The sequence below is a fragment of the Aphis gossypii genome, unplaced genomic scaffold (genome assembly GCF_020184175.1).
Source record: "Aphis gossypii isolate Hap1 unplaced genomic scaffold, ASM2018417v2 Contig00457, whole genome shotgun sequence".
In the NCBI taxonomy this organism is placed as follows: Eukaryota; Metazoa; Arthropoda; class Insecta; order Hemiptera; family Aphididae; genus Aphis; species Aphis gossypii.
Window position 1 is genome coordinate 6,707 of NW_026083114.1, and position 11,946 is coordinate 18,652.

General features: G+C 28.8%; 2 pseudogenes; both read right to left on the minus strand.

Annotated features, from left to right (window-relative positions):
• Positions 1–2,401: 2,401 nt before the first annotated feature.
• Positions 2,402–3,193, minus strand: LOC126554246 (uncharacterized; annotated as a pseudogene).
• Positions 3,194–4,470: 1,277 nt separating this feature from the next.
• On the minus strand, positions 4,471–11,483 carry LOC126554251 (uncharacterized; annotated as a pseudogene).
• Positions 11,484–11,946: the final 463 nt, after the last annotated feature.

The following is an 11,946-nucleotide window of genomic DNA, read 5'->3' on the forward strand; positions in this document are numbered from 1 at the left end:
TCAACTTTTCATGCTTTTCAAATTATATGAGTCGTGATAGATTTTTAAATTTATTAAGATGTTTTCATTTTGCACCAAATATTGAAACCAATAATCAAAACCTACCTGAGGATCGCTTATATAAAACTAGACCTTTAATTACATATTTCAATAACAAAATGAATACCATTTATTATCCCTAAAAGAACTCTCACTTGATGAGTCCATGGTGTTATGGAAAGGCCGTCTCCAGTTTCATCAATACATTCAAAATAAACGCCATAAATATGGAATTAAATTATACATGCTTACGGAATCTCATGTATTGGTATTAAAATTTGCCGTTTATGTAGGAGTACTCGATGACTTGGGAGGAAAAGGTCATGCAGCTAATGTGGTTTTGCATTTAATGTCCAAAAAGCTAAATAACGGCCAAGCATTATACATGGACAATTTCTACAATAGTTTTGATTTAGCCTCCAAATTAATTGAAAAACAAACACTCAAGACAAGTTGCTTGCAAGCACATTTGATTGGGCTGCTAACCTAGAGGCTGCCTCGGTGAAAACACACAGCCCAGTGGTCATCTCGGCTCGGCTATAAAGGTTATTCTGGAGATCCTTAGTGACATCAAAACCAAGAGGGAGGAAGTGAACAAGGCCTTCAACGTTGTGTTGTTTGAGTCCCAATCACGCACAGTAGTGCCGCAGGCAAAGACCAATCGGGCAAAACTGCTTGAAGTCGAGACCCAAACAACCGATGTGTTTGTGTTGCAGTCGAAGATCAAGAAGGCAACCATAGATGCCGGCACAGATACGCCATGCTGGTGGGAGACCACGTCTGTGTGCAGCCATAAGGCAGCACACAATTTCCCGACCACTCAGATACTGGTAGAGAAGGCTAAGCTACCTCGGAAAGGCAAACAACAACAGCAGAGTGCTAATGTCGATGCTAGGCCAACTATGCCTATAGAAAAGGAGGCTGAGTTCACAGTGGTCCAGAATAAAAGGACCGCAAGAAGGGCCAAGACAAACGCCCCGGCGTTTAATGCGGAACTTAAGGTACCACCAATTAAGACAGGCAGCGGCAAGCGGAGGTACCCTCCCAGAACACAGGCGGTAGTCCTGGACAAGCCGGCGAACATCTCTTACGCCGAAGCAGTGAGGGAGGTAAAAGAAGCTGTTCGCAAGGAGCCATTTGAGTTCATTATTTCCACTAGGAGAGCCAAGTCTGATAATCTAGTACTGGAAACAAATACCAAGGAGCATGCCGACGACCTTGCAAGCGCGCTCAAGCGCCAGCTTGGCGAAATAAGGAGTATCATGCGTCCTTCTCCGAGTGTCGCACTACTGTTCATCGACATTGAGGACTCGGTCGATGAAAAGGAGCTGGTGCAGGCCCTGGCGGAACACGATCCCGAGCTGAAGTTGTCCAATGACCTCAAGATCCGAGAGAGTAGAAACGGAGTCTGAACGGCGATAGCCAGAGTCCCACTGGGCCCCGGGCTTAAACTAGCTCGACTGAAAAAGTTGAGGGTGGGTTGGTCTACGTGCCGCAATAAAGAGCTGAAATCTAAGCCAGGCTGTGCAAAGTGCTCTGCCTCTGGCCAGGGGAAGAAGACCAGGAAATGCTTTAGGTATAAAACAGTGGACCACTTTATTGCTACCTGTACACTCTCCAGTCAGGAAGCATCGACGTAGTCATAGTAAGCGACTACTACCGCCCAGACAGCAAAATAATATTCTTGTAATGTTTTAAGAATCTTAATTACAAAACAATAACATTTAATAAAATGTTTCATCAATGTTACGATAATATTGGTAGATGTATCTGTAACATTACTACAAAATTATTTGAGCGCAAATTTCATGTTATCTTAACAACATTTTTCAATATTGTGATAATGTAATTACATAATATTGATTTAATATTAATGATAAATATTTTACAAGTATTTCAAACCCAATAATATCTTAATATTTTAATTTTAACATTACAATAATAATTGAAAAATGTCTTTTAAAAACAGTTTTCTATATTAATGATATAGGTATATTAAAGTTTTTAGAATATGTAAAATAAATAAAAAAAATTATTAATTTTTTTTTTAAAATATAGAACATGATATATACATTTGAAAGAATGATGATAATATATATTATATTGAATTGTGTATATATATAATATTATTGTATATATACTTTTTATAAAAAAAAAGAAATGTGCATTTTTACGAATATTAACAAACTGCAGTATACAAATTTAAGAATTTAAATATAAATAATAAAATCAATTTAAATATAATAAATAAATTGTTTACTGTTAGTAATACAAATTGTATAAAACAAATTTAAATGAATTTAAAAAAATAAAATAATAATAATACTGTTCATGACATTTTAATGTTTATTAAAAATAATGATTATAAACTTGAATGAATTTTTGTAAGTTTTTCTTGTTTTCTAGATAGGTTTTTGATACGGAAAGGAGCGTGCGATAGCCAATTCCTAATGAGTTATCAATATCTTTTTCAGGTATAATACTGTACTTCACATTAACTCTTATAGCGTCTAGAAAAAACAATAATTATATTATGTATAAATCAATAAAATAAAATGCAGTATAGGTACTTCTATTTAATTATAATAGCATTGTAAAAAATACTAAAATTACTTGGTGTATTGAAACAATTATATTAATAAATTTAAAAAATATATATATATATAGTAAATAGATTCTACCTATGTTTTATTATAGGCTATTTAATAATTAATTGTCAAATATATTTTTTTTTATATATTATACCAAATACATGTCAAATTTTAATATATGTCTTACCTATAATTACTCTATAGCTGTTTAAGCTCGAAAAACATAGCTTTGATTTGAAACCATGTAAAGAATATTTAGACAACAATTCATCACTGAACATTCGTGAAGCAATTCTGCGAACACTGTTTCCTAGATCATTGACATCTATTAAGACTGACAACTGAGTAACCTAAATAATTTAAATATTTAGACATTTATAGATAAATAATTAAATTGCACAGTATATAGTTTAGTAATATTTAACAATATTATACCAAAGTATTTTTAAAGTTTTCATCATCCTTCATTTTTGTTTCTAATGACTCCAATTCATCATTATTTTTTATAGGAATATATTATCTAGATTGATGGCATTTTTAGATGATGTATTTTTATTAATCATCAATGTATTAATATTAATACAATTTGATTGGACAATACTTAAAATACTGCCAATGTCATACTTCATATTTACTAAAGTATTAGAATAAACCGTTGAAAATCTGTCAAATCAATAATACTAATCAGAAATCGGATACAGACATTAAACATTATATATATAGTATTATATAATAATACATATATATAAATAACATTTTCATAATTACGAGGAGGTTAAGAGAGTTGTAACCCTCCCATCTTGAGATTTTTTTAAACAACTAGCATATTTTTAAATATTTTACATACCTTCAGATAGTTTTGGCTGGTTTTGTAAAATATTACCATCTTGTGACTGTGTTAAAGTATCGGTTTTAGTACAAGCTTTGTTAACAGATCCTATATAGTATTAAAACAAAAACAAAAAAAATCAATACAAATGTATATAAAAATAGAATATGTACTTGCATGAGTTACAAAATATATGTGTATAATAAACTTATATAATATATTTTTTTTAACAATAATTTTTATTGTCAGTGCAACAGATATTTCACGTCTATAAATTGGTTTTGAATATTTTGATCCATTGAATTTAAATAAAATGTACATGGGGTGTTACACAATATATATTTAACCAATATATGCAGCAATAATTATTTTAGTTAACGCTATTAATGACTATAAATACCTATGTACTATCCCACATAACAATACTATGTTACTATAATGTTAAATAAGTGTACATGATTTAATGTTAGACATTATCTTAATGTAGTCATTCAGTTAAAATTCTATTAAAACAACCTTCCTACAATGTACATGCAAGGTGCTCTCGTTGATATTTGGTCCAAATTCTGATGTTAAACTAACATCCAAATTGAATGTCTATTCAATGTTAACATGTAAATCTGAAGATCATATTCCTAATAGGCTTCGTCAAACTTAGAATAACACTTCTGTAATATTAACAAGGAAGTAATTATGCATCAACAAAAATATTACTGTAAGGTTAATTGGAACTTTAAAAAAATATAAAAAATATATATATATATAATATATGTGTGTTATATATATATATAATATATGTGTATTGTATATATATATATTAATTATACAAATAATGCATAATATAATATACAAAATAGAGCATAGGTATTAAACAGTCGTAGGTATTTATACAAGAGGATGGGGAGGTTAATTCCTTGAACCTCCCCTCCCTTAAGCATGCTCCAGATACTAAAGAAATAGGAAATATAATAGAGTGCACATCATTTAAATCAAATATTTTATTTATTATACATTTAAATATATAAATATTATATAAGATCATCATTATATTACAAAGAATGAACTGTTATGGTTTTTTCAAACGAAATGGTGCATGAATAAGATGAGTTCCGATTCTGGTTTCAATGTCTGTTGTACTGGTATCTTTAAAATCGTGTACGCGTCTAACTGCATCTGATAACAATCAATGAAAAAAAGTTTTATTCATGTAACACTAAAACTTTTTAAATATTATTTATTTATGTTAGTGTATCAAAATCAAAATTTGAACTAGTAGTTTTTGAGTTATTTAACTTTGGGTACTAAGAATAATAGGTCTTTAATAATGGGTTTGAAAGATATGAGGTCAATGGTGAAGTTTATCTATATTTATAATTTGTAAGTATCCATGTACTATGATTTGAGAAAAATCAAAGTTATTATAACGGCTTGACTCCTTAGTAGTACAGAAGTCAGAAATTCTCAAGATAATATATTTAAAAAAATCAGAATTTGAATAAATTTATTATTAAATGAAAAAGGGGAGTGAACATGATGGGTGAATCATCTTGTAAATAGTATATACATATCAAAAACAGTAAAGTTTACAATACTCAATAACATATTTTTAAAAAAAAAATCAAAAAAAACTAGAAACTATGGACAGACAAACAAATTATGTTTAGATTAAATACACAAAATAGTGCCTCAAATGATTGGCAAGTTTCATTAATTGGAAAATACATTGAAAAATTGAACATATTATAAGAGTAATATTATAGCTATAATAAATTAGTTGTGATGACAATAACTATTGTCTTCTAGAAGATGGAAAATTAAAATGATAGGTTCATACATGTTATTATAATATATTGATATTATGAACGCTGCAAGCCAATACAACAATTTCCAAAACAAACGCTTTTTTTTTGCAATGGGCTGCCCCAATTTATTGTTATTTTGGCCAAAATTACCAGCCAATTGTTAGGTGTATTATTTAGAAATAAACTGCAGTTTTCAGAAACTACCATACAATAATTATATGGGTTCATATAAACAATCACCAAATATTTTAAACATTATAGTGAGCCAATATAACTGTCTCTCAAACATGATTGAGTAGGCAGTAGTCCATTAAATCAATGAATGCAACTTTGTGTAAGTATTTTATAATCAAATTATAACAGTTATTTATAAAAATTTGGTATACTAACCATGAATTACACTGCATATTGAGAGGCTGGAAAATTTCTTTTTTTTTTTGTTCCTGCCAAAGTAGGAGTAATTTTGAAGCAGTTCATCTTTGAATAGTTTGTTTAAAATTCTTGCTAGTATGATTTTTACTTTCGATCCTCCAGACAAGGATAACTCTTTTACCTGAGAAATATATTAGGAGCTATTGTTAATGAATTTACCAAATAATAAAAAACCAAGAAGTGCTTACTAACCAATTTTTTTCTATAAGTTGGAGAACTTTGAATTTGATTTTCAATGTTTATTAGATCGTTCTCACTTTCTAAAGGAAACAAGCAGTCTAAATTTGAGAAGTCTTCTTTTTCGATATCCAAGTGTTTATCCTTAGATGCAGTTATTTTCTTTAATTGTTCATTGATGGATTTCAATTCAATTTTCATAACAACTTGATTGGCCAAAAGTTTTCTCAAACACACATCTAAGTATGAATATTAATTAAATTAAATAAAAATGTATAAATATAAAAATATTTGGTTATTTCTAGGCATTAATAATCATTAATAAAACGTATTAATACATATATCTATATTATGCATGATGCTTGATATATCATATTATATTTGTATGCATAAAAAACTAAATACCTATACAAAAAATAGCTTAAATATGTATATTATGCTTATGTATTATAGTTCTTCATGTTCATCATTTATTATCATAACACATACTTTTAGTACTATGTATCTTAACTTTTCAATCTCTATTCCCTATTTTTAATTGTCTCTATTATTAAAGCAATAAATTAAAAAGGAATTTTGTTTCACGTTATTGTATAAGGTCTAGTTTTTAAAATATTAATAAAATAAATATATATAATATACACATTTTATGTTGTTATAGTTATAATAATGATCAATTTATAAATTTACCAGGCGGTAGACCATTCAGCATTTGTTGAGTCGAAAATCGTTTTTTGGGAGAATGGGAATAAGCATTGAACATATTATGGTTATATGGAGATCTGTGGGTTATTTGTTTTCCTTTTTTAGGAGACTTTAAATTAGTCTGTTCGCTGCTCTTCTGAGATAAATACTCTAGACATTAAAATAAAATTGATTATAAGATAATTTTGTATTTCTCGAATATAGTATGTAACACTCACCACCACCATTGGAAATCATGTTATAATCATCATCAGCATTCAACATATTATGGTTATATGGAGATCTGTAGGTTTGTTTTCCTTTTTTAGGAGACTTTAAATTAGTCTGTTCGCTGCTCTTCTGAGATAAATACTCTAGACATTAAAATTAAATTGATTATAAGATAATTTTGTATTTCTCGAGTATAGTATGTAACACTCACCACCACCATTGGAAATCATGTTATAATCATCATCAGCATTCAACATATTATGATTATATGGAGATCTGTAGGTTTGTTTTCCTTTTTTAGGAGACTTTAAATTAGTCTGTTCGCTGCTCTTCTGAGATAAATACTCTAGACATTAAAATTAAATTGATTATAAGATAATTTTGTATTTCTCGAATATAGTATGTAACACTCACCACCACCATTGGAAATCATGTTATAATCATCATCAGCATTCAACATATTATGGTTATATGGAGATCTGTAGGTTGTTTTCCTTTTTTAGGAGACTTTAAATAGTCTGTTCGCTGCTCTTCTGAGATAAATACTCTAGACATTAAAATTAAATTGATTATAAGATAATTTTGTATTTCTCGAGTATAGTATGTAACACTCACCACCACCATTGGAAATCATGTATAATCATCATCAGCATTCAACATATTATGGTTATATGGAGATCTGTAGGTTTGTTTTCCTTTTTTAGGAGACTTTAAATTAGTCTGTTCGCTGCTCTTCTGAGATAAATACTCTAGACATTAAAATTAAATTGATTATAAGATAATTTTGTATTTCTCGAATATAGTATGTAACACTCACCACCACCATTGGAAATCATGTTATAATCATCATCAGCATTCAACATATTATGGTTATATGGAGATCTGTAGGTTTGTTTTCCTTTTTTAGGAGACTTTAAATTAGTCTGTTCGCTGCTCTTCTGAGATAAATACTCTAGACATTAAAATTAAATTGATTATAAGATAATTTTGTATTTCTCGAGTATAGTATGTAACACTCACCACCACCATTGGAAATCATGTTATAATCATCATCAGCATTCAACATATTATGGTTATATGGAGATCTGTAGGTTTGTTTTCCTTTTTTAGGAGACTTTAAATTAGTCTGTTCGCTGCTCTTCTGAGATAATACTCTAGACATTAAAATTAAATTGATTATAAGATAATTTTGTATTTCTCGAATATAGTATGTAACACTCACCACCACCACCATTGGAAATCATGTTATAATCATCATCAGCATTCAACATATTATGGTTATATGGAGATCTGTAGGTTTGTTTTCCTTTTTTAGGAGACTTTAAATTAGTCTGTTCGCTGCTCTCCTGAGATAAATACTCTAGACATTAAAATTAAATTGATTATAAGATAATTTTGTATTTCTCGAGTATAATATGTAACACTCACCACCACCATTGGAAATCATGTTATAATCATCATCAGCATTCAACATATTATGGTTATATGGAGATCTGTGGGTTTGTTTTCCTTTTTTAGGAGACTTTAAATTAGTCAGTTCGCTGCTTTTCTGAGATTCATATTCTAGAAATTAAATAAAAATTAGTATTAGATAATTTTGTATTTCTCGAGTATAATATGTAACACTCACCACCACCATTGGAAATCATGTTATAATCATCATCAGCATTCAACATATTATGGTTATATGGAGATCTGTGGGTTTGTTTTCCTTTTTTAGGAGACTTTAAATTAGTCAGTTCGCTGCTTTTCTGAGATTCATATTCTAGAATTAAATAAAAATTAGTATTAGATAATTTTGTATTTCTCGAGTATAATATGTAACACTCACCACCACCATTGGAAATCATGTTATAATCATCATCAGCATTCAACATATTATGGTTATATGGAGATCTGTGGGTTTGTTTTCCTTTTTTAGGAGACTTTAAATTAGTCAGTTCGCTGCTTTTCTGAGATTCATATTCTAGAAATTAAATAAAAATTAGTATTAGATAATTTTGTGTTGTCTCAGTCTTACAAATATACAACATTGTAAGTAGGATAGGATACAACATATTAACATACAAGTAGGATGTATTTTATTTTTTATTGACTTGTATAATAATATTATTATTTAGGTAGAACATAATATTATGTTAGCTCTAAACAACCTGCAAGTGCTTATGCAACTATAGTTTATAATATAGTAACCATTTTAATTTTAGAATACTCAAGGCTGTATAATTATCAAGGCTGGGCAAGTTAACAATATTTTTTAACTCAGTTAAGTTAAGTTAAATTAAAATCAAAATCAAGGTAATAGTTAAAAGTTAATTCAACATTTTCTATTAATTGAACTAAGTTAAGAGTTAACCAACATTTAATATTAACTTTTTAACTCAAGTCAAGTTAGTTAAAAAAAAAAGTTTCTTGTTTTCATAAAGGTAAAATTAAAATAATCGGTACCTATAAAATTGTTCAAGTCATTAGACCAAAGAACTATTATATGTGTTCCAAAAGGTTTCTGTACAAAGTTTGTTAGCATACTTATAAAATATTCGAATGTGTACTAGCAATTTGTATGTATTGTTTTTCTGCAAATATTCCTAAGTATTAGATGCTCATTATTTTCAATTATATAATAATAAAATAACATTATAAATCAAGAAAAGTCTAGTTCGCCCAGCGTTATCTACTATACAGATATTAATTCTTAATAAGTATAATATAATAATAATAATTTATAGGAATATCTATAACTATAACCGCCAGCTGGCGACGATGGCGAAAAATAACGGACATTGATAATATTTGTAGTTTGATAATATAAGTATTTATATTTTAAACAAATTTGAAAACTTATTGCATTTACATAAAAATTAAAATTGAAATTAACTTAACTTGTTTAAACGTAAAATTAACTCAAGTTAATCTAAAGTTAATTCAAAATCTCCTTAAGTTAATAAACATAAAAAAAATAACTTATTAAGTTTAAAAGTTAAATTAACTTAACTGCCCATCCTTGATAATTATACATATTATTACTTTTGGTTTTAGTTCTTAACAAAATATTAGCAACACAAAACTAACCTGAATCTTCTGAATCCATTAGAACAGGGCAATCGTCATCATCAGGTGTTCTAAGCAATGGTTTTTTCGCAGATTTTCCTGGAAACTTTTTTATGGCATCAAATATTTTTCTGGCACACCGTTTTTTCCTGTTTTTCTTAGCACATTCTTCATCAGTTTCTGTATTAATGTCAGTCCTAGTTTCAACTCTAGTTAGTCTATCTTTACATTTTTGTAAATCATCTAAAACATTTTTAAATATAATTATTTTTTCTGTCGAACCAATTATGATGTCCTTATCTCAATTAAAACTTACCAGCAGAAGACATGATATTTATGAAATTATATTTCTCCCAATCATCATTGGGCATTATATCATCATCCATAACCATCTTATCATATTTTCTTTTTGTTAGTTGATGGTCAACTGGTGGAAAATAGGATTGATCCAATGTTGGAGTGATCCAACGTTTAGGGACAATCTGTATTCCATCAGTAAATTCCACAATAACATATTTTCTATAGTAATATATAAGATAAACATAAAATTATAAAATAAATTAAGTTTCTTAAATGGGTATTATTTTCACAATAAATTGTTAATTCATATGTTTTTAACCAAAAAGTTTGCATACCTACATTTAATAACAATATACCTGTAAATAGGTATTCAAATTGTCATTTTTGATATAGTTTAAAAAAAAAAATTAAATGTTGCAAAAATGTTTACTTGTACAAACATTTAGCTAGTTGGCAACATTCATACCAGTCTATCCAAACTACCTACATAGTATAACAATATTTTGCTATTTGTATAACCGTATACGCATGGCACAAAATAAATTACATTTATTTTTTTATAGGTAAATAATAATTTAATGCGAAAGAACGTGTGTTGTATATAGATTGCCCAGCCAGGTACAAACACGCAGCATGTTTATAATGCCTAATAATTTGAAGATAATTAGGTAAATACAACATGTTATTAAAATAAAACAATTCTTAATTTATTACTATTACTATTAATAATATTAATAATAATATCTAATAAAAGTAAAAACCTTAATAGGTATACACCGTTTCAAAAGAGAACATCATACCAGGCGGCCACGGGAAAAACCCGTTTTCTTACGTAGATCTGGTATAATAATTCTCTTTTGAAACAGGGTATAGGTAATAATTAAATAATATTAGTAACATTTAGTAATGTTACTACATTTTGCGATATTAATATTATAAAAATGATCTTACCTTAACTCATCCATATTATAATAAAATATATAAGTTATTCGCGAACATCCGAAAATATTAAACACAGTACACTAGGTATAAAAATGAAAATGACGACGTGACGTTATCGACGACCTTTACGGTACGCGCAAAGTGAACAAGAGTCTATAACAGTATAACTTAATACTTATGAGTGAAGTGACAATAATGAAAATAATTGACAACAGAATATCGTAAGCAAATAGTATAAAGTAATCCGTAGTCCGTAGTCCGTACTGCGTAGTGCGTGTGGAGTGTGGACTGTGACCTGTGCTCTGTGGGTATTTAACTTTTTCCCCATGTCATTTCCGCTACCCGCCACCGCGCCATCGAACCAGCTCCGATAAACGATAACGGCCAATGGGAATATTCTTAATATTTTGTCTTTATAAATCACATAATATCTTTGATTATCATGTTGATAAGTTGATTACTTCTTACATACGGCGTACAATACGTAAAATGTACACAGCATACTAGCATATATTATATTATATATAATTATAATTATTATAATGGTCTAAGGGACTAAATAATATTTTGTTCTAGGTATATTATTTATTTAAATACGCTATTTATTGTAGTTGGGCGATTTTAAAAATGAGCCATAGAAGCCAAACTAGTAAAAAAAGACGTGTTCGTGAAGAACTTGTCGATATGACACAAGATTTTGAAAACGAAGATGTTAGTTTTGGTCTCATAAATGACCTAGAAGAGGAATCCATTGAAACACCGTTAGTTACAACAGGTACCTAATGGCTAATACCTATTACATTATTGAATACGAATGGTTCAGAGCGGAGACTGTACCTAATACCTATGTCCTATACTTATAATTTAA